A 26,443-nucleotide genomic window follows, 5' to 3' on the forward strand; every position below is an offset into this window, starting at 1 on the left:
ATTTGCATGCTAATCCATAAAGCCCAAGGTAAATGATCAGACAAACGAGGAGCCCAAATTAAAGAAATGTCAGTTCTGCAAACCGCATCGCACGCTGGTAAGTGGTGAGCAAAGGGTCCCCAGCAGAACCCCACCAGCTCCCAACGTCAGGCCTGTCCGTGTGGCTTATCTCCAGCCAAAACCCCTGCACTAGATCTTTTTTTCCACCTCACCTCTCGTTTCTCAGTCATTATGCTGAGAACTGATCCTATCTCAGATCACTACATATTTCTTACATGTTACATCTTCACACTGCAGCCTACACGTTTCAGCTACGCCTGACCCGGGCCCTTAGCAGGAACTTCTACAGACCCCTACAAAATCACCTCCCTATCTTTTTTAAGTGCCTTTCACTGCAATGCCTCACAAAAGGCTTTGTACAAGCGGCCTGCAGGAGCAGTGGGCATGCTAAGATGACCAGCTCTCGGAGTGATTCATTTTGTTCATTTGTTTACACGTGTCCATAGAAGCCTATCTGAAGCCCCTCGTTGTGTTCCCAAGCTCTCAGTGGGGAGAGACTTTGTTTCTTTCAGTATTTATATCTAACAAGCACAACGGAGTCCTGTTCCACAACCGAGGTTCCTATGCATGATAGCGAGACAAATAAATAAGCCATGGGATTTAAGTGTACAAAAAGCAGTGTGCCAACAACTATTCCAATTTGACAATGACTCACTTTTCTCACGCAGGGAGCTTAGCAGAAAAGCCTAAAGAGGCAAGATGCCAAAATTGAGCTACTCAGCATGAAGGCATGTTTTCTGCACGTCGTGACCAGAAGCGGTAGCCGTAAAAAAATCACAAGTCAAGAGGCACAGTCCAGCTATAAAACGCTTAATGAAGAGAAGGGAGAGGGAAGGACTCTCGAGGCAAGGTTATCACCCAACGTCAGCAACAGAAATGGGAGCACATCTCGACTCTTGCGTTGCCAAACCTTCACAGTCCTTCGAGTCCAGCACCAACCTGCTCCTCTCCACCACAGACTGCTCAACTGCCTGACTCTGGAAAAGCCAGCCTTAATAGAATTATGTTTTTTAAAGCTGTTCATCACGGCGATATCCATTAACAGACCGCTGTTGTTCACAGTCCTCACCATTTGGCACTGCCTTCTGTCTGGTTGGACACCGAGCCCCACAAAACCAGACGGTTCATTTCGGGGGCGTTCAGGTGATCAAGAGAGCACGAAAAAGGCATGCATGCTCCCAGGGCGCTTCTTTTGCCCACTGACATTTGAAAACAAGCAAAAGTTTCCCTTTGTTGCTAGGCATAAGCTGCTTACTGGAGGCAAATGTGCTTGTTTTCTGCCAGCCATTCAGGTCTCTCTTTTTGTCTGGGAGAAAGGAAGGAGAGCGGATTAGCCAGCACACGTTGGGTAACCACAAATCTTCGGGAGGGTGAGTTTGTGTGGAAACGGGGGAAAGGAAAATTGGCCTGATACAAACACATTTACCTTTTTAAATGATTTCCCCACGGAGCTTCAGATGTGACAGGATTAAAATGTCAACACACAAAATCTATGCTTCGAGTCTCTTTCTCAAGGTCTTGTATGCAAAGAAATCTCAAGATCCCAGCTCAGTCTCTGCGTGCTGTGATCAGGTCCTGAAAACAGCCACGATGACAACACAATTGGAAGCACCCAGTTAAGTGTTTAGAGGTGAGATTTCTGACGATTTTCACCAGATGAACCAGTGCACAAAAGCCATTAAGAAAGGTACCTGAAACCCTTCACACAATTTCATGTTAATTTAACTTGCAAGTTTTGGCTTACAAGTCATGTTTATTTTTCAAGTAAGAACTAGCAACATTTTCATTTTTATATAAATTTCTAATTTATTTTTATTAGATTTTCATCAAAATGTTCCAAGGAGCATGGAGGAGGAAGCAAGCCAAACGTGCAGTGCAAAAATCAATTCTCTCATTCTTTTTTAGAAACACTTTTTTCCCTCATCCTTTCACTTGTCAAGTATTATCTGTTCTTAGAAACACTTCAATGATGAAGAAAACAAAAGCACTTGTTTTTAAAAAAAAATTAACTTACCCCATTTTCATCTTCAGGAATCAAACACAGATTAATTCTCGGAACTCTCTGCCCTTCCCTCCATCATGTTGTTAGCAGGATCCACAGGGAAGCACACCCCGAACAGCCCGATACCAGATGCAATCAACACGTTGATGTATTTACCAACAGCCAGCTCTACTTTCATCTGCTACTGCCTGTCCAACACACAAAAAGACCAGCCCTACAGGTGGGTACCCGCAGTCGCTGAAGCCCCACTTTTATCTTGGACAGAGCATCCCCTGTCATGGCAAAGGGGCTGGGCAGGCTGGGGCCTTTGGGCGTCACTTGAAATAAAATATTGGCCTGAATGACAGCCCAGTAAGGCGTGACTTTGTTCCCAAATGTCAGCTCTTTCCTTCTGAACTTGGTTTGTTTGCTGTATTTAGTGCAGCAATGTCTTTTTCACTGTACAAGGATCTGCCCCGTCAAGTGCTCTGCCTTCCCTTGGGCTACTTTAAATCTCTCTTAAGAAAAAAAAAAGTGATCCTTATCTTAATATACAGCATTTGTGAGCAGTGGAGAGCAGTACAGAAGAGCTTTGAGTTATGAGAGAGGGCTCGGTGATGCAGTACGAGTGCTGTGTCCCTGAATACAGAGCAAACCACAACCGAGGTGGGATGAAAAGCCCACCCTGCCCATGGGGCAGCTCAGGCAGGCTCCGGGCCTGGCCCTGACTGCAAAAACACCAAGAGTGCTATTAACTCATAGTCTACAGCCTTGATGTGCAATGGGAAACCAAAGCATGAGCCAAGGATCAAACCTGTGACATCCCACCGCCCAGTTTGGCACAGGAGGTGACAAATGCCAGCTTGCTCTGCCAGCTTCCCCGCCTGACATGTGCCCTGGCCAGAAGACAGCTTGTTCAGCCAGGCCATCACTGCCTCCACCTCTTAACTCCTACACTTTCAGCTAAAGGCAAAGAAAGTCCTCAACCCCTCATATCACCAAGTTGTTCATCTTTCCTAACTTTTTTTTTGCCAGAACAAAGCCATTGCTGGGTTGATTTGCAGCATCAAGCACGTTTCGCTGCCTCACTCCTCCTATTTCCTTGGTCACAGTTGGGCAGACACACCTGGGAACCACAGGTTAAACATCTCCAAGCAAAAGTGAATTTTGTTGTGTTCACATTTCAATTCATGGCACCTCTGTGAGGCTGGAAGAGATAAAAAGTTAGGCTGACATTTAAGTCGCACCCTCGAGCCACCTGATGGGACGTAGCAGGCAGAGCAGCACCAGGGAAGATGTGCGGACTGACCTGCAGGGAAGACTGAGGTAAACATCACCATGAGCACTCGTGCAAGGGAATAAATGCAGCTCCCTGTAAAAGTGTTTTTATTTTTTGTCCTCAACATTTCCTCACAAACAAAGCAAGGCCTTTTAGATACGGGGATTTTGGAATGTGGGAGGGCTTTTGTTTGTTTTTCCAAGTAATCACAAATAACGCAGCAACGTCCCCAAACAGTTCTTGAAGTGCTTTCCTTATCGTAGTTTGGGCGTAGAATTAACTCCGAAGTAATGATAGTTTAAATGAAATCCATTAGTGTCACTTTGCATTTGAAAGCATTTAGTACCAATAACATTATTGGCCTTGAGAACCTCAGGGTGCTTTGTAAGTGCTGTACAACTCCACACTGCAGCTACATTTACCTGGCTTGGTACGAACTAACAAGCTCCCCCAGAGCTGCCTGAGCCACCCAACAATACTGGGAGCATTTTTCCAGGGCAGGGCGAAACATGGGTCTTGTAGCAATAGGTTTTGTTCCTCCTCATCAGAATACAGCTGATGTATCAACACATAGCCAGAAATAAATAGTTCTAATAGAATATTTTAAGAGTAGCATTGTAAAATCCTTTTCATTTCAGCAGGATCTAAAAGTATAAATCCCTAACAGCATCCAGGAGATCAGCTCTGAACAACTCTGCAACTTCAAGCCCTGTGTACAAATCGTGCAAAACCAGTGATGACCAGTCCTAAAGCTACAGCTTGGTCCCAACCTTCAGCACGTGAGGGTTGATGTGGCAAGAACACTTGTGCAACCGATTGTAGGTGACACCAAGCCAAGCAAGGTGAGCAGAATGAAAACAGGAAGAACACATCACAAACACTTCAGGAAACGGGACACAACATCCGAAAGGGGAGGCCTGATGCAGAGCAGCACTCTAACCACGTGTTTTGGAAGGAAAAAAAAAGAGACTAAGTTAGGGAGATGCTAGGCATCATCCAAAAAGGCCCAAAAAGGCAGCAACAGCAGGGGACATCCATCAGCTGTTCCCCACACAACTGACAGGAGGACAAGCGGTAGAAAGAATTAGATATTAGAAAAATGAAAGTCTTGTTAATTTTAAGAGTAGTGAAGACCCAGAACAGGCTGTCTAGGGAAGATGAGAAATCAATACTGAAGGTTTAAAAAGACGTTAGACAGACTGTCAGCTTCTGGAGGTGAGACAGCTACACTTGATCTTGCCTAAGAGGCTGGCAACCACTAAGTTACCTCCCAAGGTCTTTTCCACATCAGCATTTCTGGGATTTTCTTAATGCTTCAAGTAATCTGTCTCAATTATGGGCTAATTCCATATGGGAAACAATACATCTGATATTAGTGTTGGCGTGCATTGACTCATTCCTCCCTCCCCCCCTCCCTTTTTTTTTTTAATGGAAGATACCGACAGGACAAATTTTACCTTCAGGAAGCTCACTAAATTCAGCGAGAAATGAATTATTTCTTACTCCTTTTCCCCCTTCTGCTTTGTTTTGTTTTGTTTTCTTGTTTGACGTCCCAGTGCTGTGAGCACTTGTATCCCTGGGTTTATTTTTGATTTGAAGAACTAAAAGAATGAGATTTTTTTTTAAGGGTTCTGCTGTAAGGTCACGATACAACTCATTTTGCTCAGTAACAACAAGGTGCTGTCTTGATCTTCTCTCTCCTTTAAAGTGCCCTCAGGTGTGTGCCAATTGATGCTGTGAATGTTTGCCCCAAGGAGCAGCAGAGGAGCATCCACTGGAGCTGCCAGTCCCTCCTCTGTGTACTCACTGGCACCTCTCTTCGGCTGCTCAACAATCACTCCCATTGGGTAGTCCCTGGCCACAGGGGATGGTGCCTGACAAACCCCAAGTACCACACACTGCGTGTAAGGTACAGCTGCAGTGCAAGGAAACCAAAGCAAGGCAGGGTTTTTGCACCTGACCCCGTTCAAGTTCATCTAAGCCGCGTACCTTGATGTGTGTCGAGTCTGAAGCACCTCCTGCAGCGGGAGACATGTCCCAGCCACGACCAAACAGGACACTTGACAACACTGTTCTCCCACAAGAGAAAATCCTGCCTTTATTTGTACTCTGGGGAACAATTTTTGGATTACTGAAGGCTTTGGTATTGCGAAACAAATTAGAATATCAGCATTTGCTAAACAAATATTGACTCTGAGAACTGCAAGCAAAAGAAACGTGCAGTACCCGTGCTGTTGTAAATAACAGCAGAGCTGAGCTCTGGGTTCTGATCACACCACGCTCTGGCCAGCCAGCAGCAGCTGCTGAGCTGCCACCCTCACAGGGACCACAGCCATCAGGAGCAAGGTGACCGGGCTGGAGCTGCCCCTGGGACCAGCTCCCTGCCCCACAGCCCCAGATGCAGGGCCCCAGTTTTCCAGTAGGGAAGAGCACAGAGCTCCCCAGCTGTTATTTTACAAAGCAAATGTTGGCATTTTGCGTTATTCCCAGTAGGTGAGTCTCTCCAGACTTCCCCAAGAACAGCAGCTTCATCTTCCAGCTTGAAGTTCTGCTGCAACGGAGGTGTACTGGGAAGGAAGCATATCCACTGTTTCTAGAACTGCTCATTCCCCACAGATTAAAACCACTAGGTGACATTTTTAATCACTATTTCGGTATGGCATTGCTAAAATGAGAACATTTACATATGCAAAGGAAACCAGTTTGAACCTTATGTGAGCACCAGCGAGCAGCAAGGATGCATGGAGCTGGCGGGTGAGAAGGACAAAAAGCTCCTGGGCACCCTCCCACCTCACATTAACCAACCCCCTTGCCAGGTGTTTCTTTCCATCCCACTACTATTTAAATAAATTGAAAATCTCCCTTGTGCAGAGCAACTCTGGGTACGCGATGGAAGAGACGTTTGCATTTGGGACTGGGAAGTGCCGAGCTCCCTCCTGCTGCCGTCTGCCCTGGCCACGGGGACACGGGGAGCATCGCTTGGCTTCCCAAGTTGAGAAAAATCATAGCACTGCTGACAAGTCAGGTCCCTTGTCCCAGTGAAACAGTCCATATTTTATCCAGGACGATCTGATTAGCTGCAAAGCTGACAATTTGTATTCCGCTCTCGAGTCCGGCATTGTCTAAAGCAAGTCCAAGGGAAACACTGGCAGAGATTCAGCAGTGGCTGCAGCACCACTGGGTGCTGCTTTAATAACTTTTTAATCTCCCCCACAAAAAGCCACATCACACTTCCAAATAAGCTGGTTAATTTAAAACGAAAAACCACACTGAGCTCCCCATTGTTCCCCGGGCGCTGTGAAATTAAAAGTACATTATATTCCAGCCAAGGAACACAAGCGTGTGGGGCAGGAGCAGGGCTGGATGCGTGACAGTTCAAGCTCTAACTTCAGACCACCTCGAGCTCTGAGCACCTGTACCCTCTAGAAATGCTGCATCTCTTACCCTTTAAAGAAAGAAACAGAGTGGGGTGAGATGTGGAAAGCTGCTACACAAGGTTTAATTGCAACCATTTGTAAGCTGCATCTCACCCAGATGCATATCTTATTTATAAGCAGCTACTGCTAATTAAGCAGAGGAAGTGGTTATCACCGAGTGAGAGACTTGCAGGGCGGGGTTATCACCACGATCTGCTATAGCCACAGTAAGCCCAGCTATCGATCCCGAATTAGCTGGCCATTGAGCCCAGGCCCAATTAAGAGGCAGGGAGAGGGATGCACAGCTCCACAACCACAGCCTGCATCTGAACGAGGCCTCAGCACAACCCACATCGACTTGTGCCTCGGGAGGTGACAGGGTCTGCAATGGGCTGTCTGCTCCGCACACAGCCTCTGGGATCTCACAGGGGTGGTGCCTCACGCTATTCAAGGCCACAGAGATGTAGTTCGGAGTAGCACCGACACATTATTGCGGCACCGTTCAGGATAAGGCCCTCGGGGACAGCACCACGGTGCTGTAACGCTGTGCTGTGTTTCAGAAGTAGATCTGGGATCCTGCACTAGTGTCTCCCACCCCGACGTACCGTAACTTAACCTGCAGCATCAGTCTGCCTCTCAAATAAAATAGCATCTTCCATATCCACAACCATTTTCTTTTCAAAAGCTCAGGGTGACACAGACACTGAACACAGCTTGGTGATATATCTGGGAGGCAGGTAAATATCAGCACACTTTTCACAAAGGTTAAGTCTGAAGGACTGAGAAGTCTCTGGTCAGAAAAAGAACGAAGCCCTTCTGTCCTTCAGCAGCTCACTTCTGTACATCAGAAGAGTTACAGGGCAAACAGGGCAGTGCAGACACCAGGCTCTGAAGAAGCTCAGCTAAATGCTCCCTGAAAACTTAAATTGAAAAGCTCACCAGTCTTACTTTGTTTCTCTTAAGCAATGCATGCTGTGGTGCTGGCTCACGGGTGAAACAAATTGCTGCTCTAAGTCTGTTGAAAAGGAAAAAAATACAAGGCTACCATATGGTGCTGACTGGAGTATCCCTGAGCAGGTGAAATGCATCCAAAACAGTGGGTACCATCCCTAATTGTTGTGACAAACTCAGTGGTTCAGAGTGGTGGGAATTTTTTTAAGTAGAGAAACAACACACTTGAGTGCTGATACTTATGCCATGCAGAAACAGGAAGGAGTTCAAGTACTGAATCTGAGAAATGTGACCCAACTAGCTCAGATGTTGGTACACCAAAGGAGAAGGATGCACTGCACAGCACGGGGTTCCTTCCACAATCCCCTGGCCAAGGGAGTTTGCCTAACTGAGCTGCCACGAAGTCACACCAGCACTGGAAACACGGGCAGCAGATTTACACTGATGAAGACGATGAAGACAGGCAGCTCCTGTCCCGCCAGGGCACCTGAGAATCTGCTGACACTTAGTGTGGACATTACTGGAAAGAAAAAAGACCAAAAAAACGCTTTGTTCAGCCTCCCTTCCTCCTGATTCACACCCCAACACGCTGGCAAGGCTGAAGAGGCCCGAGATGTCCGGATGAAAGCCACAGTGGGACTGCTGCCCTCCCTGCACCAGGGTTTTGCTCCCAGCACAGCAGGCTGCATGGGATTTACAGAGTGCTGCCAGGCCAGCAGCTGCAAGCACAGCTTTGAAAATGTCACTGGAAACAGAAAAAGCCTTCCTGGCCCCAGCAGCTCCCAGCACTCACACACGCTTTTTTCATCCCCGCGTTATCTCAGGTGAGCTGTCACTGCAGCTTGAAGCTAATCAGCAATTAGGCATTTAAAAGCATTTACAATAAAATGGTAACAGTGGTCTCGGGTTTACATCCACAGTTATGCAAGGTACCCACACACACAGCATGCAGCTGCCTTTTGATGCAAAAGCCTCAAAAAGTGACTGGCATAGCTTCAGCCTGGTGTGCTCCGAGGAGTCCCTGGGCAGCCGCGTTGGCCAAATGTGACTGCAACCAGGTGGAAATGGAATTGCTGCTTTCGCATTTCAGCATCTCACCGGAGCAGGCAGACAGCACGGCCAGACCCGAGACCTTGTGATCTCAAAGCACAGGACTGAGGGGCAAGGCTTTTCCGTCAGGGTACTGCTGCCAGGGGCACGTGGTGCCCATCGCCCGCAAACTGCCATGGCCTCGTCCCTTCCGAAGAGCCACCTCCTCTGGACTCGGTTCTGAATTACTGCAGACGCAGATGGACACCAAAGAGCACCTGAAATACGACCACACACACAGACCGAGCAGCGTATACATTAGTCAGCCCCACCTGCAGATGAGGCAACTTCCAAGTTCTTTGCCATTTGGTGTGAAGCTTCCTGGGATACTGCTGGGATCCCCCCCAGCCACACCGCCTCTCCTCCTTGCTGCATTTCCCCATCACGCTGCCCACGTGTGCCAGGAATTTAACAGAACCAGGTTAAGTTATTCCCAGAACCTTTCTCCCTTCGTGCACAGTAAGAGCCAAGAATTGTATTCAACAAGACAGGTCCACAAACAGTTCCCCCAGTTCCCCATGCCCTGAGTTGTCGCTGTCTCAGCAGCACACCCACAAAACGTTAACCTACTTCAAGCACCAAGAAATGCCCCTCTTCAACTCAAATAATTGCAAAGTCCCTGTAAGAGACCCAGGGATTTCATTCACTGTTTTTTCCCCGGGTGAACACTTCAGGTGAATTCAGCTAATTACATTCATCACGAGCTGAGCTCCTGAGGTCCCCACAACCCAACAGCCTCGCTCGCTTCTCACCCAGGAGCTTGCATTTTGTTCCACAATCCTAAATCCGAATTTACACATCCTGCAGAGGGGATACACACACGCCCCTGTATAATACACACACACTTTTGAAGCAAGGATTAAGTAATTTCCTTTCCCTTCTAAAAGCCCCAATATAAAATAAAACTTCCATTAGCAAAAACAGCAAAGAATTTGTCCAAGTTCAAAACCAGAGCTTGCATAATTTTATTTCATTATAAAAAATTCTTTAATTACCATGTTTCTTTTTTTTTTTTTTTTCCCTTTCATAAGATCCTACAAATCTTAGGGGAAAAAGCCTTTTTGTGGTCCTTCCACTCTCTCACTAATTTGCTCGAAAAGCCTACAGTAATTTCCCTGAACAGCTTCCAAAATGAATCCCGTAAAACAGCTTCCCTCACTGGAACTGTCTTATTTGCGGGTGACTTGAAGGATCAACTCGTTACAGGGCTTATTTGAAAAACAAAACCAAAAAAAAAAGAAAGTGTTTGCAATTTTAAATTCATAAACACACATTTTAAAGCGTGCCTACCCTGAGCTGCAGGCATCTTCGTGCAAGTTTGAAATATCAAAATACACCAAAACTGAGGAACAGCCACAGCAGATCTTCCTCCTCTGTGAAATGAGCTTCTGACCAAGGGAAACATTAAAAAGTAATAAAGCAAAATCTTGCCAAATATACCGGCCATGAACCACCTCCAGAGAGCAATGGACAGTACATGCAACTGCTCGGTGGTCGCAGGGAGGAATATTTTGGGCAGAGCAGGGCTGCCTGAAAAGGAGACTTTAAATAGTAGATCCAGACAGCCAACTAAAGCATAGGATAGCCGAACAGAGAAGTCCCTGACCCCACTTTGGAGAGATCCCTGTGCAGCTCTGACACCCGACACACTCACTGTCACATCGTTGCTCCACGCTCAGTTTGGGATGGGGTGAACAGATGGAGCCTGAAGGCACAGCATCGCGACTGCTCCACGTCAGGGCTCGGGCCAACACGCCACCAGCCTTCACTCCACCTTGCACCTGCAGTGACGGGGAAAGCCTCAACACACAACGGGTCCTTTTCTGCAACCAGACTGAAGACTGTAGCTAGTACACCAAGGCACAATTCAATTTTTGTGATTCCTCCCATAAAGACAATGCTGTTAGGTTAGAGAGATTTCCCCGTTAACCCGAGCTTCTTCCAAGAGTTCAATGACTGGAGCAGACTATCTCGGACAAGATCCCAGTCCCTGAAAGAGGAAATTGGGATGCTCACCCCTAAACAAGCAAGAAGTTGAAGAGCAGACTACTGGCAGGCATCTGTGGCTTGAACAAAGAGGGACAAACACTAATGCATACCTGTAGACAAACAACTTGCAACTACACGACCAGGAATCTCATTCCCAATTAAAATATCAAACCGCTTTAAAAACTTATTAACCATCAATCTTGTCTTTAAGACAATGGACGTAACCTTAGAATCTCTGACCATGAACAATCCAGCCTCTTAAAATTTACTACATTGAAATGGGTTATTCAGTCAAACCCCAGCTGGCTCAGAATCTCAAGCCTCTTTGTTCCCGGCGCTGCGAGGAGGCGTCTGGGCAGGGCGGAGGGAGAGGGAGGGCTGTTATGAGCATGCTGGCTCAACTGATTTCTTGTAAATACCATAAAAACGAGCACTTGACCATAATCTATGAATCGGACATAAAGGGAGAATGCAGTTCTTAAAGAAATGAGCATTTTTAAGTGCTCCTTGAGCATCAAATTGAAGAAAACATTTATGAGTTTTCCATCATGTTGTGAAGCATCCTGTCAGGCAGCATCAACCCCATAAAACTACTTTGTGACGATACGTGTAAATGATTTTAACGTTATCTGTCACTCTAAAGCAATAGCAGAGACTAGTCAAGCCGTCTGAGAGTTCAGAATGGCAATAGGGCCTTTGAGGAGATTATTTGCAGACGGATCCTGCCTTTTCTCATGGAGGCATTCCGCACCGTGAAGCGCCACATTCACACGGCACATTTCACCTCCCAAAATTACCTCTGGAAGAGCCACTGAAAAAATTATACATTGTGCAGACAAGCATGTATCTAAATGATATGCATGTCTAACAGGAATGGGTTATTTTCGAGGGGTCCTAAGCTCAGCTTTTCTATCTGCTCATACAGCCGCATGCAATAATAACACACATGTAAGAATCTGCATTTCAACCAGATTCACACAACCGCTGGAGTTGTTTGCTTATTGTTGCATGTTTATGTAAAAATTACATTAAAAACAAATGCGTCTTTAAAGATATGCTTGTTTTTTAAAAATCTGGAAAAAAATTATTTACATTCTTCATCATGCTGCAACAGCTTCAAAGAGCTATGTACCAGAACACGCAATTTTAATGGCAGGTACTTAACAGCAATCATTAAGAGATGTCTTCAGCCATCGTCCTCATTCATCCTTTGCCGTCCTTTTCCCACAAAACTCTATTTTCTTTATTCCCCACCTATGGCTCTCAGAAATTTAGGCTTCTAACCTCGGTTTTCTAGATGCCATCCAAATCAGATGACTCAAATACCAACAGTGGGCATGTTCCAATGAGCTCCAGCACTTGGGTTATCCCACATTCCCACTGAGGCAGGAAATAGCCATGCTAGACTAAAACACGTCTTTTTTTGATCAAAGAAAGAAATAAAAAATAAAACAAAACCCATCTTGTTGAGGATGCAAAGGATCAGTCCTCCAAATCCTGCCTTAAATGACAAGAAACCAAGCAGCTAAGATGCAATAAGACTGGTTTAGCGTTTAGATCAACCCAAAAGCAAAACCTACTCATCACCACAGGAAATTTCCCTGACTGCCTGTCCCAAGGGGCTAATTGCACCCCCGTGCTGATGCCCTGGGTTCCTGCCCCTACAGCAACAAGCAAAAACCCCAGTGTAGGTGCACGTCTGTTCTCATCTTGCTCTTTATATCGCCCACATCAGCCAAACAAAGCTACGCAGAGGAATCATTTATGTTCTCCACCTCTCCATTCCCCAGTCTGTAAAACGGGAGCAGCTCTGCCTCCCTTCCCCGTGGATTTGCCACCCTTTTTCTCCTGTTCCTGCAGACAGCAGACACCACCCTGGTGCTGGACACAAACAGAGGAAAGCACAGACGACCTGTCACAGTACAGCTGCCTTTAATATCTTTCCTAACACAAAGAAATTAGCTTAATCTCATAATCAAAGGTGAGTGTCATGTTCAAAAAGTCAAAGCTCTTCTCCAGTAATAAGCTTATATCTGTAAAACCCTGTGGCACAGCAACACAAGATTTCATTTTCTTCTGTATTTTGCCACGGAGAGAAGGACTCAGCTTCAATGCCCCATTCGTGCTACATCCCTGATCCTCAGGTCCATAAGGAAGCGGCTGACTTCTGAGTGCAACACCAGGAATCGAGTCCAAAGTGGCTTTCAATAACTTAATTCAAAAAAAAAGAGAGAGAAAGAGAGAAAGAAGCCACCTTCTAAATTTCCTTTGTCTATGTGAGGAGTGCATTAGATCAGATAAGGGATATTAAATGGCCTTTAAGCCTGACAGCAAAGAACAGCTCTAATGGGAGTCCCAAACTGTGCTGCTAGCAATATACTGTACTTACAAAACAGCAACATCAAGATGCCAGAACAGTGCCGTGACCTATATTTCCTGCAAACCAATTTTCTTCTTTGTAAGGTGGATGGAAAGTATCCAACTGCTCGAGCTCCTTTTCCTTCTGTTGGAGCGATGCCTCCCCATACGCATTGCTCCTACACCCAACTTCCCTGTGCCCTGCAGCATTTAAAGCATGAATTATCTACAGCCTATTTATGCAGTTATAAACAATAAATACTGCAAAATCCTGTTAAGGCTGCAATTACCAGATGGGAACTGAATTCTTTATATCTCAGTTCCCTACTTCTAGAAGAAGCCAAGATTCCCTTAAAGGGGAATCTGAAGGAGAAGAGCAATATCCCAGGGGAATATCCCAGGGGAATGACGACCACGTTCTGAGGAACTTGCACGGATCCCTTATTGCTGGAGAACACCAGAGCTGGTGCTGTCAGAGCATGCAGGTTTGGACTTTCCCATTTCCACTCTGAATCTGCAGAACTTCCCACCCTCCACACCCTTTAGTGCTGCAGCTTTTTTAGACCCTGTAAGCAGGGGAAACACAAAGCTTTGGCCATTTCATTTCGTCTTCTGTTCTTCTTCCACCTCGCAAGTACCCGTAAGTACTCCTGCACCTGGGCAGGAGCATTATCAAGTCTCCTCGGTGGCAGAGGAGGGTGGCATTGGAACCTGTCCTCCCTGACAGTCATACCTGAGCCTCAGGTGAGGCAGCACCCAAAAATCACTGCTAGCGTAAGGCAAAGCACCAGGAAGGGCTGAAAGGGCTCGGAGATGGAGCTATTCTGAACTTCCAGCGTTCATTTTTATCAAAGTGAGGCACTTAACTCTGTTGAGCACTCCAATCCTACTTGAAAAATAAATCCTTAAAGAGAGGACCTGAAAATCAAGGCAATGTTTTCAGAAGAAATGAGGTGTGTTTGTTTGGCTTCTTCACTCCACTGCCTTGTGATATCCCTAAAAATTCCATTTTTGCCTCAGAATCTGCAGAGAGGAACTACACTGGTGTCTTGCGCAGTCACACTGTGCTCCAGGGGTCAGCAAAGTACCTGCAAGGAGTGATTGCTTTTCCGTAAGCTTGCTTTCACTCCCCCTCCCCTCCTACAGCCAGCCCTGCCAAAGGCAGGCACTCTCCCTCAGGCAGGAAAATTTGGAAAGAGACCACCTGATGCAGCTTTTATTCCAAAACAGTCTCACGTGTGCTGAGTGTCAACGAGAGCCGTGTTGTGCCACGGCACCCGCTTGTCTCGGGAAAATTGCAACAGTTCGGTGTCGAACACCTTGAATGGTTTCCCAGCTTCACGCTTGCCCCATCTGCTCCTCTCAGCTCATTTTGATTTGTTTCAGCCTTTGTGCCTGCAGGGGCACCACCAAAACTGCAGCATCACTGCGAGTTCCCTGCGATGGAGCAGTGCCAGCTCTGTCTCCAATTCAGCCTCCTCCAGAAAAAGAAGAGCAAGATCCCTGTCCAGTACTGCCGTCCCTCCCTTCCTCTGGAAATACGCCCAGCCTCTACGTGGAGCTCTGAAATAATAAAATAATCCCACCTGTCAGACAACCAACATTAAATCCCTGAGTCAGATGTCTGCAGAACACAGCCAAGCACATGAGTGCCACATCTCAGCCCATCTTACTTTATAAGTTGGCCCAATTAGCTAAGGAATTAAGTCAAAATTACTGGAGTTTATGTAGCATTTTGTTTCTTTGCTGTTAGGATGGTGTTTATAGGACCTTTAAGGCAAAAATACCAGCAACTTCCAAACATTTAAGAATCACGGATTCAGAGATGGAAACAGAACTGCTTGTTAGGTGGGAAAATTGATAAAAACAACAGACAAGACTTCCATATGAAAGGGTCAGGCTGTGGTTTGGTGGGATTTTTTTTTTTTTGAAATGGTACAAAAATTCGGCAGTCCCATGATAGTGTCATGGTACACCCACCCACGGATTTAAAATGGGCCTTAAATATGATGGAGGAAGGACATTATAAATAAGCACGGGGGGAATAAAAGAAAGGAAAAAAAAACACCGTCTGCCTATGCAAGACTCCACTGAAACAGCTCTGATTGAGCCCAACCATTAAACATAAATAAATAAATGAAGAGTTCATCACTTTATAGGCTTAAAGTCAGCAATCACCAGATTAATGAGGGCCCACAAAGATGCAGACGTGCCTGTGAGAAGGGAACCAGTCCAAGGCACTCACTTCTGAGCCACCAGGGACTGAATATACAACGCAGCACAGCAAAAACCAACCGATGGGGCACAGCCCTCACAGCTCACGCTTCTAACTTGTGATCGCGGCATCACTGCGATCATCAGGCTGCAAACAGCTCAATGAAATCTCTAACATAAAATGAAAAAACACTGTCAGTGGTCTCGAGGTACCTTCAGTTCTCTCCAAAGCGGGTCTCAGCTCAGTAGAAAAAAAAAAAAATTACCTAGCCAAAAGCTGAGCACACAGCTCTTCGGGTGCAAAGCACCAAGCAGCAGAAATGACTCAGCACGTGGCTGGGTTTGGTATTTGCAGCGAAAGTTCAGGACATGTCAGGTAACCATGAACTTGTTTTCCTTCCCTACAGCACGCAGTGAGCGTACCAACACCCACTCGTGCTCAGCACCAGCTCCTCTGTGCTGAATCATTCAGCAGGACTTCCTCACAACAGCCTGAGTGACCATTCCTTCCCCCAGCAAAGCTAAGGAAATTTAGCTCTGCAACTCAGAAGATGTATGGTTATGCATCTCCAAACCTGAGTCACTAAACACACTGCATCTGCAGCATCCTGGGCAGGCAGTCACGGGGCTGAGCTGGTCCTGAACTCAGGGAAACATTGTCCAGCAGCCACTGGGGAGTAAATGAGGCAGAAAGCGAGTCGGCCAGGCAGCTGCGGAGCCAGGAGCCCAATCGGATGGAGAAGCTGCAGGGGAAGGAGAGGTGAGCAGAAGTGGAGAGCCAGCAGCCAGCATCTGCAAGGTAAAACATGAGCTATTTGCAACTAACAGGCAGCAGGAAGGGAAAGCTCACCAGCAACAAAGGCTGATTATTTCATAAATCACTCTCCTGAAATTCTCCAGAATACCAAACCGCACATTGGTAAGCGTGCACGTACCCTGCTTCTTCAAAAAGAGGGGAAAAATAAGTCAGGATACGTATCAGAAGAACGGGCTGGCTAGCTTTGATGGACGTGCCACTCCTTCAGAAAGTACAATTGCCTGAGCTCTGTTCCTATCTGTTGACATCCGCTGGCAAGTCAAGAAGGCCATTCAATTCCCTAATTTCTCCTTCTGAAGCAGGAGCTGTATGACCTCTGTGTCGCTGTGAAATTCGCAGCAGCCATGATGTACAGCGCAATTACGATGCTGAAATCTCACTCACTGGTTTGTTCCACAACACACTGAAAGAAAAGTTGTCAGCCGAATGTCTCCAGCCAATTGCGAAATGCATTATTAATGAAATTAGAGTAAGAGGAACCTTTTTGTGCGGCTCTTTTATTAGATAATTCCAACCGGCTCAGTTACACAATTACAGAACCTGAACTCTGCTTTTCAAATGTTGCCATGTGTAAACTGCACTCTGTATTTGCACTTGCAGTAATACTCTGAAGGCAATAGCCTGTAATAAGCTAAATTATCATTAAACTCTAGTCCAGGCCCTCCCACTAACAAATGACAGCACACCCTGGAACTCTGCACTGTGAGATTCTTCCTACCAGCAAAGCAAACCATAAAGAGGAAAAAAAAATGCAAAGGAAAGGAAAAAAACACCTGATGACTCCAAACCACCACCAGCAAGGAGGTGTTCAGCCGGAGGACGGGGCAGCTCACGGAGCCTAACAGGGTACACACCGCTTAATGGCTGGGTAACCTGTGCAAATCTAGCTCAAGCTGATAACGATCAAACCTCATTACAACCTGACAGCTGTTCAGTGGCTTATATAGTGTTGCCGACTCTTAAGATTTTATCACGAGTCTCATATTTAATGTTTTTCTTAAGCCCTAACTCCTCAAGCCAAGCAATTACCCCGGGATCCCACTTCCAACAGTAATGAAAATGAGAGTTTCCACCTCACCAAGGTGGAACGAGGCTTAAAACATGACCCAAATGCAACAGAAGTTTCTAAACTCAAAAAGCAAATAGTCCTCACCACAAATATTTTTAAATATGTTTATGTTCAGCTGCATGGCTGCGGCTGGCCCCGCATTCAGGGACCCCTGCTCCTGGCAGGACACACTCCAGCCTCCAGGCACCTGTGAAGCTGCATTTCTGCGCCAGAAGCAGTGTCACCACGCACAACACTCCTCAGCGGATCATTCTCCCACACTTTTCCAGGAGTTTTTTTTTGCCTGTGTAAGCTTTTCGCACCCACAGCATCCCAAGGCAGCGAGCTTCCCTGCTTAACACCAGATCGTGTGAAGTGGCTCACTTCTTCTCAATCCGCTGATTGCTCTTCTCCTGTGACGCCCTTCACCTATTTTATGCAACAGAGCAAATCCTTCTTCACCTCTCCTCCTGATTTTAAGAGGTCTCAATCATTTCCTCTCACATCCCGAACCCACTTGCCCTCCCCAGTCCTCCACCTTGAGAAGCAGGAAGCTTACCCAGCCACTCCAGATTTCTTCTGTATTAATACCTACTCAGCATGCAGATTACACAGCTCAGAGCCAAAGTTAGACTCCAAAGATGTCCAAGATGAGATCCCTCCAGCTTTGGACCAAGGAAACCTTTAGGTCCACCACAGCAAGGCAGCAGGACAGAATTTTGGCCATGCAATGAGAAAGTCATGAGACCTCAGTCCCTGACTCACTGCAGCAACCAAAATTGTGAATATTCATCGCAATCCTTGCTTTCTTTCCATGCTTCCACAACTTGGGTCCTAAGAGTGACCTTAAATATGCATAATAAAACCAGGAACATTTCAGACACTAAGCACAGCTGACCTTTACATCAAATTATTCTATCTCGGTAATGTTGAAGAAGCGATGCGTGAGTATCACACACGTCTCTACACTTTGCAAAGATACCAGGCATGCTGAAAAGCTCTCTTTTTCCAGGGGAATCTCTTTTCGTAGCTCTAAGCCAAGTAATATGTGTACTGCACCAAGGTGGGACTACGATCTGAGAAGCTGGTGATCCTGCCTTCTCCATCCCAGGACACACTTCTCCCAGCAATTTACACGCCCACTGCCCACGGAGCAGCTGCTGGAAGGTCATTTGTATGGGTAACTGCTAGAGAGAGCTGGTGATTTAGCTCAAGTGACAGCAGCACTAGCAGTAAAAAGCATCCTCTCTACTCCAACCAAGGCTTGACTGCAACTCCGCACAGTCCTGCCACAGAGCAAGCCACAAAGCCTGTTCCACATGAAAAAAAATTGAACTAATATAATTTAAAGCATGAATTTAAGCTCAAATTTAAGCTCATTTAAGCTGCAAAACCATGTGTAGGCATGGTTATTTCAATATTAAAGTTGCAATTTTCAGTTTAGCTTCAGCTAACTGAAGGCTTTTAAATGTTAAATCTATATAAGCCAGTCCTGGGCTGAAAGATGTTTCCAATAAGGGCCTGCACCAGCTTACCAGTGTAGGGAAAAATAAATCAATTTAAAGCGGGAGTTCTTCACTGATCATGTACACCCCGGACCTCTGACTGGGGGGACTTTGCTCTATTGGCAGTAATCACACACTTTCACACAAGCCCGACATCATCTCTTCATCCGCCAGACAAATACAATTTCGCGTTGGAAAACAATGATGACAACAAGTTAATATTTTCAGTAATAAGTTACCTTCTCCAAGAGCACTTGACCTTCATTGTAATTTCCACACAGCTTGCAGCAAACCACCTGAGTGTGTGTAAAATGTAATGAATAAAGAAATATTAAAAACGATGGAATGTTATTAAAGTAGGTCACAATTCAAACAGCACAATTACTGAAAAAATGATGTTTGAAGCTACATCATTCACAATCCTGCCCACACTGGATGAGCTACTCTATAATTTATTTTGCTTAACAACAGCTTCTGTCCATGTTCTCTCTCTCTCTTTGTCCCCACAGACTCTATTAATGCCACACTGTGCCACACGACAACAGTGCCCACACAAGGCACGAAATGTCACAGATCACAGCTTTACACCTGGCCAACATAATATATTCATCAAATTCTTTCGAGCAGAAGCATTTGTTGTTGTTTTGTGGGTCAGGCCGCAGAGAGACAGATGGAACGGGCACTTTATTTACATGTGGAGTCCCTAAGCCCATTCACGTTATTTATGGCAGACAAAATCTGGCCTTACACAGTCATCTCTGCAGCCTTGGACCAGAGATGCTGTTATTTTACAAAGATAAGGAACACTGGTTTTCTCCCATGCTTCCAGATGATGAAGAAGGTTCATTTGTTCTTTAATATTATATTCCACATACTCCGAACATCTTATAAAAGCTCGGAGTGCAGACTTTGATTCACATCCTCAGAGCAGATCAACGCAATTAATTCCCACCTGTATGCTAAAGCAGCTCTGAGAGACAGCAGCAGAATGGTTGGGCTCTCTCACACACCCAACTACCCCCTGAAATCCCACACTCTGCAGAAAACTCAACGTCAGCCTGCATAATGCAGGTTGGGGAAGTCAATTCTTTTTTTTTTTTAACCAGGCCAGGACACGTGGATCCAGACACTGACTTTACCCATCCTTCCACAGACTACACAACAAACTGAACTGTCCATGAGTACAAAAACACAGAAAGGAAACCCTTGGATGCAAAACCCTTTATACATTAGGGATATTTTGAGTGGTGACCTTGAAAAAGCATTTTCAACTTACTGACATGGATGTTGCTATGACAGTTTTGGGGGAGATACTTCTATAGAAGCAGGAAAATCTTTGCTACAAGGACAGTATCAACCTTTCAGAGTTATCTTTTAATTATCTGTGTTGCACACGAGTGAGATGGATAACTTAGAAGCCTCCTTATTTTCCTGGGAGCTGAAACACACACACACAAAATCTCAGGACAGATCTTCCAACAGGAAAGAAAAAAAAGTAGCATCCACCATTACACTGCTCTTCACATTGTGTTAAATAAGATTAGATATTAAAGTCTGGATGCATATCTAATTTTATCACTCAGCATCTGCCAGTGCTTCGTGACCTCTGAGATAAGCTGCAAGCACTGATAAATGGACCAGGGGTAGTCCAGCAGATACACAGCAATCCTCTACATTTCCAGAGCCAGATCTTGGCTCAAACACAATTCATACAGCACCACTAAACCTCCAAATTAACTTGACACCTCTTCTGCCCCGAAGCATACGGCCATCCTGCTCCTCTTCTAGCCTGAATATCCAAAGGCACTGCCATTAAAACGCATTCATAACCGGACGATTACTTTTCAGCAGAAGGAGTTGCTATTTTTATTTGAGAAGATTGAAGTTCAGACAGCTAAATGGACAGCCGTGATTATAGGGACGAGAATAGTTTTACACATCAGCCTCTTCCTCCTGAAACACAGGTTAGGTTCCTGTGGGAAGGGTTCGGTAGCAGGTGGGCTGCAGGGGTGGCCTCTGGGAGAGGAGCCCAGGGGCTGCCCCATGGCAGGGCAGAGCCAGCTCCAGGGGACCTGCCCCAGGCAGAGCTGGGCCATGAATGGTGCTGGTTGGGCCTCTGGGAGAGCAGACTGAAGAAAGGGAAAAAAAAATACTGTGCTACAGCAGCTGGAAGAAGGGGGGTGAGATCCAGCCCTGCAGCACCCAAGGTCGGAGCAGAAGGAGGGCAGGAGGTGCTCCAGACACCACAAGTTCCCCTGTGGAGAAGCCCCTGGTGGAGCAGGCTGTCCCCCTGCACCCATGGGTCCCACACGGAGCAGATCTCCACGCTGCAGCCCATGGAGAGGAGCCCACGCAGGAGCAGGGGTCTGGGGGGACCCGTGCTGGAGCAGTTTGCTCCTGGGGGATGGATGGACCCCAGGGTACAGTGGTTTTAGTTTGTTTTTAATTCCAATTGCTCCAGCCTGTTAGTAATGGGCAATAAATTACATTAATCTCCCCATGCTGAGGCTGTTTTGCCAGTGACAATAATTGGTGACCGATCTCCCCGTCCTTATCTCAACCCCTGAGCCCTTCCCATCGTATTTTCTCCCCTTTTTCTTTGAGGAGGGGGAGTGAGAGAGCAGCTGTGGTGGAGCTCAGCAGCATCAAACCAGCACAGCACACCCACCAGTCCCTTTTCAGTAAGATTCATTTCCCCAGCTTCCTAAGGACAGAAAACAGGGCAGAGGGCAAGCACACCAGAGCTCGGAGAAGGAGAGGGAAATGTGCCACATCCAGCTCAAGCTGAAGGGGAACTTCTCAGAAGGAAGACTGGAGTAACCAAAATCATAACTGGGCTCATTCAATGCCGTATTAATCCCAAAACAAGCAACTGCAGTGACTTCCATGTGTTGACACCACTGCAGAGACCACCTGGGAGTTACAAAGGCACACAGTATCACACAGTACTTGCCACAACTGGGGCTGATTCCATTCAGAAGCGCCTACAATTAACAATATTCATGCAAAGGGATTACTGCTGACGTGACAGAATTCCAGGGAAGGGAGGAGTGACAGCGAAAGAGCACCTTAACCTCCCTTCTTGTGGAAGGACAGAAAAGCAGAAAGGAAATGGCAAATAATGCCGAGTGGCTGCATTTCCTTGCAGCTCGGCAAGATGAAGGCAACCCCTGGACACGGGGAGTTGCAAGGCTGCTGTGTCCTGAGAGCCTTGGGCGCATTGACCACAGCAAAACACCCTGCAGGAAGGCAGAACATTCACTCCATCCTCAGCTGCGGCTTTCAAATGAGATGTAAAACAGAGCCCTGACCATTCATCGTCATTAAAGATCCCATGACAATTCCTGCAAGAGTAAAAATGTTAACTAACATGTCCTGGCCAATATCCAACTTGGATAATTGCATTCTGCTTCCTAAATTCCCCTTGCAGTTTCAATTGGATTAGTTTTTCTTCATTTCTCTTCCCTAAGCCCCTCCTGCATAATGTTTCTAGCCCAGAATGGCTGCTGGATCCCACTCCAGAGGTGTGTGAATTATCAGTGCTGGGCAATCCCTACATACATTTTGTGTACATTACTCAGAGAAAACGCTCTGTGAGGCAGAGTAATACCCTTACCTCTCGCTGAGGAGTATTTAACTTTCCAAATGAGAAATCCCACTGATGTCGGTAGGGTTTTTTTCTAAAATACTGCCCTGCAAGCGTAATGGTACCAGAGCCAGCCTCCTGCAAATGAGCACAGCCTTTGCTGGGCCATATCTGCAGCTTAAGTAGAAGCAGTTGCTCTGACTTCAACAGAACTCTGCCACGTTAAAACAACAGTAAATATCCATACAGTGTTTTTCCACTGAGTCAGTCACGTTTAAGTGCTGCAAGAATCAAAGAAGTTGCTGCTGAATGCATCAATCTGCAGATAAACGAGAGGAATATCAACACAGGCTCGTGCTTTTAACTGGCTCGCACAATCTTCATGCTATTTTGAGAGAATTTTGGAGGTCTCTAATTTGGCATACCAATGAAAAATTAAAGTGCTGTGTAACACCAATCTCCTGGTATTCGTCATGTGTGCTCTGCTGTGAGTACCTGTGATACCGTGGAGGCAAACTGAGACGTCCTGACCCCATGCGTTTTATGGAACAGGAGGAACAAAGGTGATTTATGTGCATAAAAGCAAAATCTGGCAAGGCTTTGATCTACTTGTAGAACAATCCCAAAATGATTGTCAAGATTGCTTAGGTTTTTCGCCCTCTGCATTTCTTGTAATAGAACCATTTCAACCAAAATGTTGTTTTATAGACACTGTTTAAGAGGTCATTTCCATCTGCCTTCCAGGTTACTCAGAAGAATACCTTTCATTCCCTCTTCCAAGAACCGTAATCAACAGTTGAAAATAGCTTGTTTTCATTTCCAGCCTGCTTCTGCATGCCTGGTAAAGCATAAAACCACAAACATGCCACCTACTTCATACTTTAACGCTCCAACAGTACAAGGACATCATTAAAAGTCTGAGAGAGCAACTGAAGGAGGACTGCGATCAGGGGAAGAAGAAACACAGAAAATATAATTATTTTGCTATTTTCTCACGAGCATTGTAACCCTCCTCCATTCTCCCCTGTAAACAGTGAACTCAGTTCATAGGGGTCACTGTGAAAGCATCCACATCTGCCAGCTTCACGTTGGGGTGGCTGCAGCATCATGCTTACACCCCTACAGGAGGTGTGGAAGGGGGCAATGAGGGACCTCCAAGGCATCCGACTTCAGCGCAAACACATTACTAAGGTACAGAACTGAGCAGTGAAATTAAATGTTGGTAACAGCATGGGTATCAGTAGCAAGCATGACTTATCTGATGAGTACGGTTGGATCTGCAAAGGAATTTTATGTCAGAATCAGATGGTTAAAGACACACAGACTACATTCCAGATCTACAGCACACATAAGAGGTTGGTAAGGTGAAAGCTGGTCATCAAAAGCAACTGACTCATTTTCCTGCAGCTCACGTTCTGTCATTCTGAGTACCAGTCTTGAATCCAGCTCATCTCCTTTTGCTGGTATCAACATGGGAAATGACACCAATCATCAACCTTCTCTCATCTCCTCCCACAGCTTCTCCCACTGGAGAAATAGGTTGAGCTGGAGGACACCGAAGCGTGTATCCTCACGATAAGTAGTGCTGAAGATTACCTGGCATCTCTACAGTAAACACAGGATTGAAGGCTTACTCCATTCATCACAATTTAATTGCAAAAGTGTACAGCTGATCATCAATGGCCTCAGCTTCATGAACGTCCTAAAAAAGGACCAAAGAAGGATGACTCTCCCAGCACCTCCTTCCTTCCCAGACCACCCCCAGGACTGTTCTACCTGGCGTGGAAATGTTAGAATTACCGTGCTCTGAAACACCAGTCGCTACCACAACAATCAATAAAAAACTAGCAAGACTACAGGAACAGAAGCTTTGGATTAGAGCAATCTAAGAATAGGAGGATTTCCCTCCCCTCCCCTCTGCATCCTGATGAACCCTTCCAAAACCTGACTGTAAACATTTTAATTCTCTGTCAGCTCGCTGGAGGAAATCATTAGAGGCAAAATTAGACAGCACCGTGTGCCACTGCAATAAGCATCTGCCAGTCAAGCAAGCATCACCCTGCAAGTCACCCCAAGCACCCCCACGTTCCCACCCATGACAAGGGTGCTTGGAGCACTGCCGGAGCCGTCAGACCGATGCTGCACGTCAGCCACTAAGTGGTATGGTGTTTCAGGGGGTTATTTCTTCCTTAGAGCAAATAGTCCTCTCTCTCTTCGCTGCTTCAGGCAGTTTATACATTTAATTCAATTTTAAGAGATACATGTTTGTTTACTAAAGCAAACAAAAAGCAGTAATGAAGTAAAGAGCTGCAGCTAGAGTGAAGTAAGCAACCTGCTTGTCTTCCACTCCAAATTAATTTTTTAGTGCCAAATATTGACACTAGAAGGTAAGCAGCTTAGCTGCGTGTCTGCTCTTCACTCCTTCCAAGTACACCCCAGAATTTGGTGCGAGATCGCTGAAGGATACGCAGCGACCTGGTCTGAGCTCTCAGCACTCCATCCCACAGAAACCACCTACATTTGCTGGGGTTCATGGAAAAAAAAAACACATAATTGTCCGATATACTAGTACCAGCAGCCTCAGAGGGTATTTCTCTTTCCTCTCCAGTTTTCCTTGCCTTCATCCCCGGTATCATCGCAGGCAGCGAGCCACGCACAGCACACGTACCGTGTAGCGCTGCTCAGCACCAGAGCAGAAACCGCGCTCTGCCTGAATGCATTTCCTTAACTAAGTAAAATAAATAAATAAATACACTCACTGCCAATTAAAAATAAAGAAACCCCCTGAATAACCTGTTGAAAAAAATAATAATGATGACTTAATTCAGATCAAAGCTTCAGGTGTTTGTGGTTGTTTTTTTTTGCCATCACAGGTTTTTTAGATTTTTTTGGTTGAGACTTACTGCTCACGTGAATATCTACAAGCAGTTTAATGCCACAATTAAGAGGACACGGCCAACTCAGATCTGCCAAAATCCACCCAAATGACTTCCCCCAGAACTACCGAGTCCCCGACTGTGGAGCCGCAGGGCTCCCTGCTCCGAGGACTTCTTTAATATGGCTGTATTGTAATACCGCAGTGCAAAACCCTCTCCAGTCATAAAAATGTAGCTCGGAAACAACTTGTGGCCGCTGGAAAATAAAAAAAAAAAAGCCCTTTTTCTTCAATTTGAGCTCATTTACCGCCTCCCCCCCCCCCCCCCTCGGAGACCTACCTGGTCAGGGTGCCGGGGCAGGGCAGCACCATGCCCTCCTCTGAGGCGGCCGCTGTGGGAGCCCGGCGCTGAGCCTCGCAGCCCCTCTCCAGCCCTCCCCCGCCTTATTCCCGAGCCGTCAGCTTCACTTGGTCGCCTCCGAAGGCTCCGAAGGCCACCATCGCCCCCCGGGGAGCGGCAGGAGCCCCGCTGCCCTCACGCCGGGTGTCCCTCACGGTTCCCCCCTCACACACACACAAACACCTCACGCCCAAGGCGGGCTGGGCACGTCCCGCACCGCCCCTCGGCTGCTGCTGCCCGATCGGCGCGGGCTGGGCACCTGCCTGCTGAGGAGGCGCGGAGAAAATAAAAAATAAATAAATAATTTAAAAAAAAAAAAAAGAGAGAGAGAGAAGGGCAGCGAAACACGTTGGGGCGTTGCGGAGCTGAGCCCAACGGGGGCGTGCGGGGTGGCTCCCCCCCCACACCTCAGGACTCCCTCCCCGGAGTCTTCCCCTCTCCTTCTTCTTCTCCTCCTCCTCCTTCTCCTCCTCATCCTCGTTCCCCCCCCGGCTCCTACCTGCAGCCGGCTCCGCTGCCCGCATGGCCCCGCTCAGCCCGGGCTGGCGGCGGGGGCTGCACGGCCCCCCCGGCGCTGCCGCTGTGGGCGCGGAGCGGGCCCGGCCCCTCACAGCCTCCCCCCCCCTCCGTTACCGCATTGCTGCCAATAGCGAGGGAAAAAAGCAAAAAAAAAGCAGCCTGCAGCCCCCTCCCCAGCCCGCCCCGCTCCTCCCCTCCGTCCTGTCACGGCCCCAAACCCTGGGGGTCCCTCGGAGGAGCTGGGGTTGCCTCATGAAGGCCCCGTGGGGTTTGGGGGGATGCTCCTGAGGCGCTAGGGTCGGGCTGGGGAAGGCGGCTGCCAGCCCTGCTGGCTCCAACTTTCCGCCCTGGTCGCT

At 46.8% G+C, this 26,443-nt stretch overlaps 1 protein-coding gene across 3 annotated transcripts in view; it reads right to left on the minus strand.

The window, feature by feature from the left end:
- Positions 1 to 26,094, minus strand: part of DAB1 (DAB adaptor protein 1) — a 402,811-nt gene extending 376,717 nt beyond the window's left edge. For 2 of the 3 annotated variants that reach the window (XM_084527898.1, XM_084527895.1), the window contains exon 1: positions 25,509 to 25,632. The gene's annotated coding sequence lies outside the window, so the exon portion shown is untranslated. Of the gene's footprint in view, positions 1 to 25,508; positions 25,633 to 26,067 lie in introns of those variants that run through there. The other variant, XM_084527899.1, reaches the window with a different exon arrangement.
- Between the last annotated feature and the right edge of the window lie 349 nt (positions 26,095 to 26,443).

The sequence above is a fragment of the Aythya ferina genome, assembly GCF_964211825.1.
Source record: "Aythya ferina genome assembly, chromosome: 8".
Taxonomy (NCBI): Eukaryota; Metazoa; Chordata; class Aves; order Anseriformes; family Anatidae; genus Aythya; species Aythya ferina.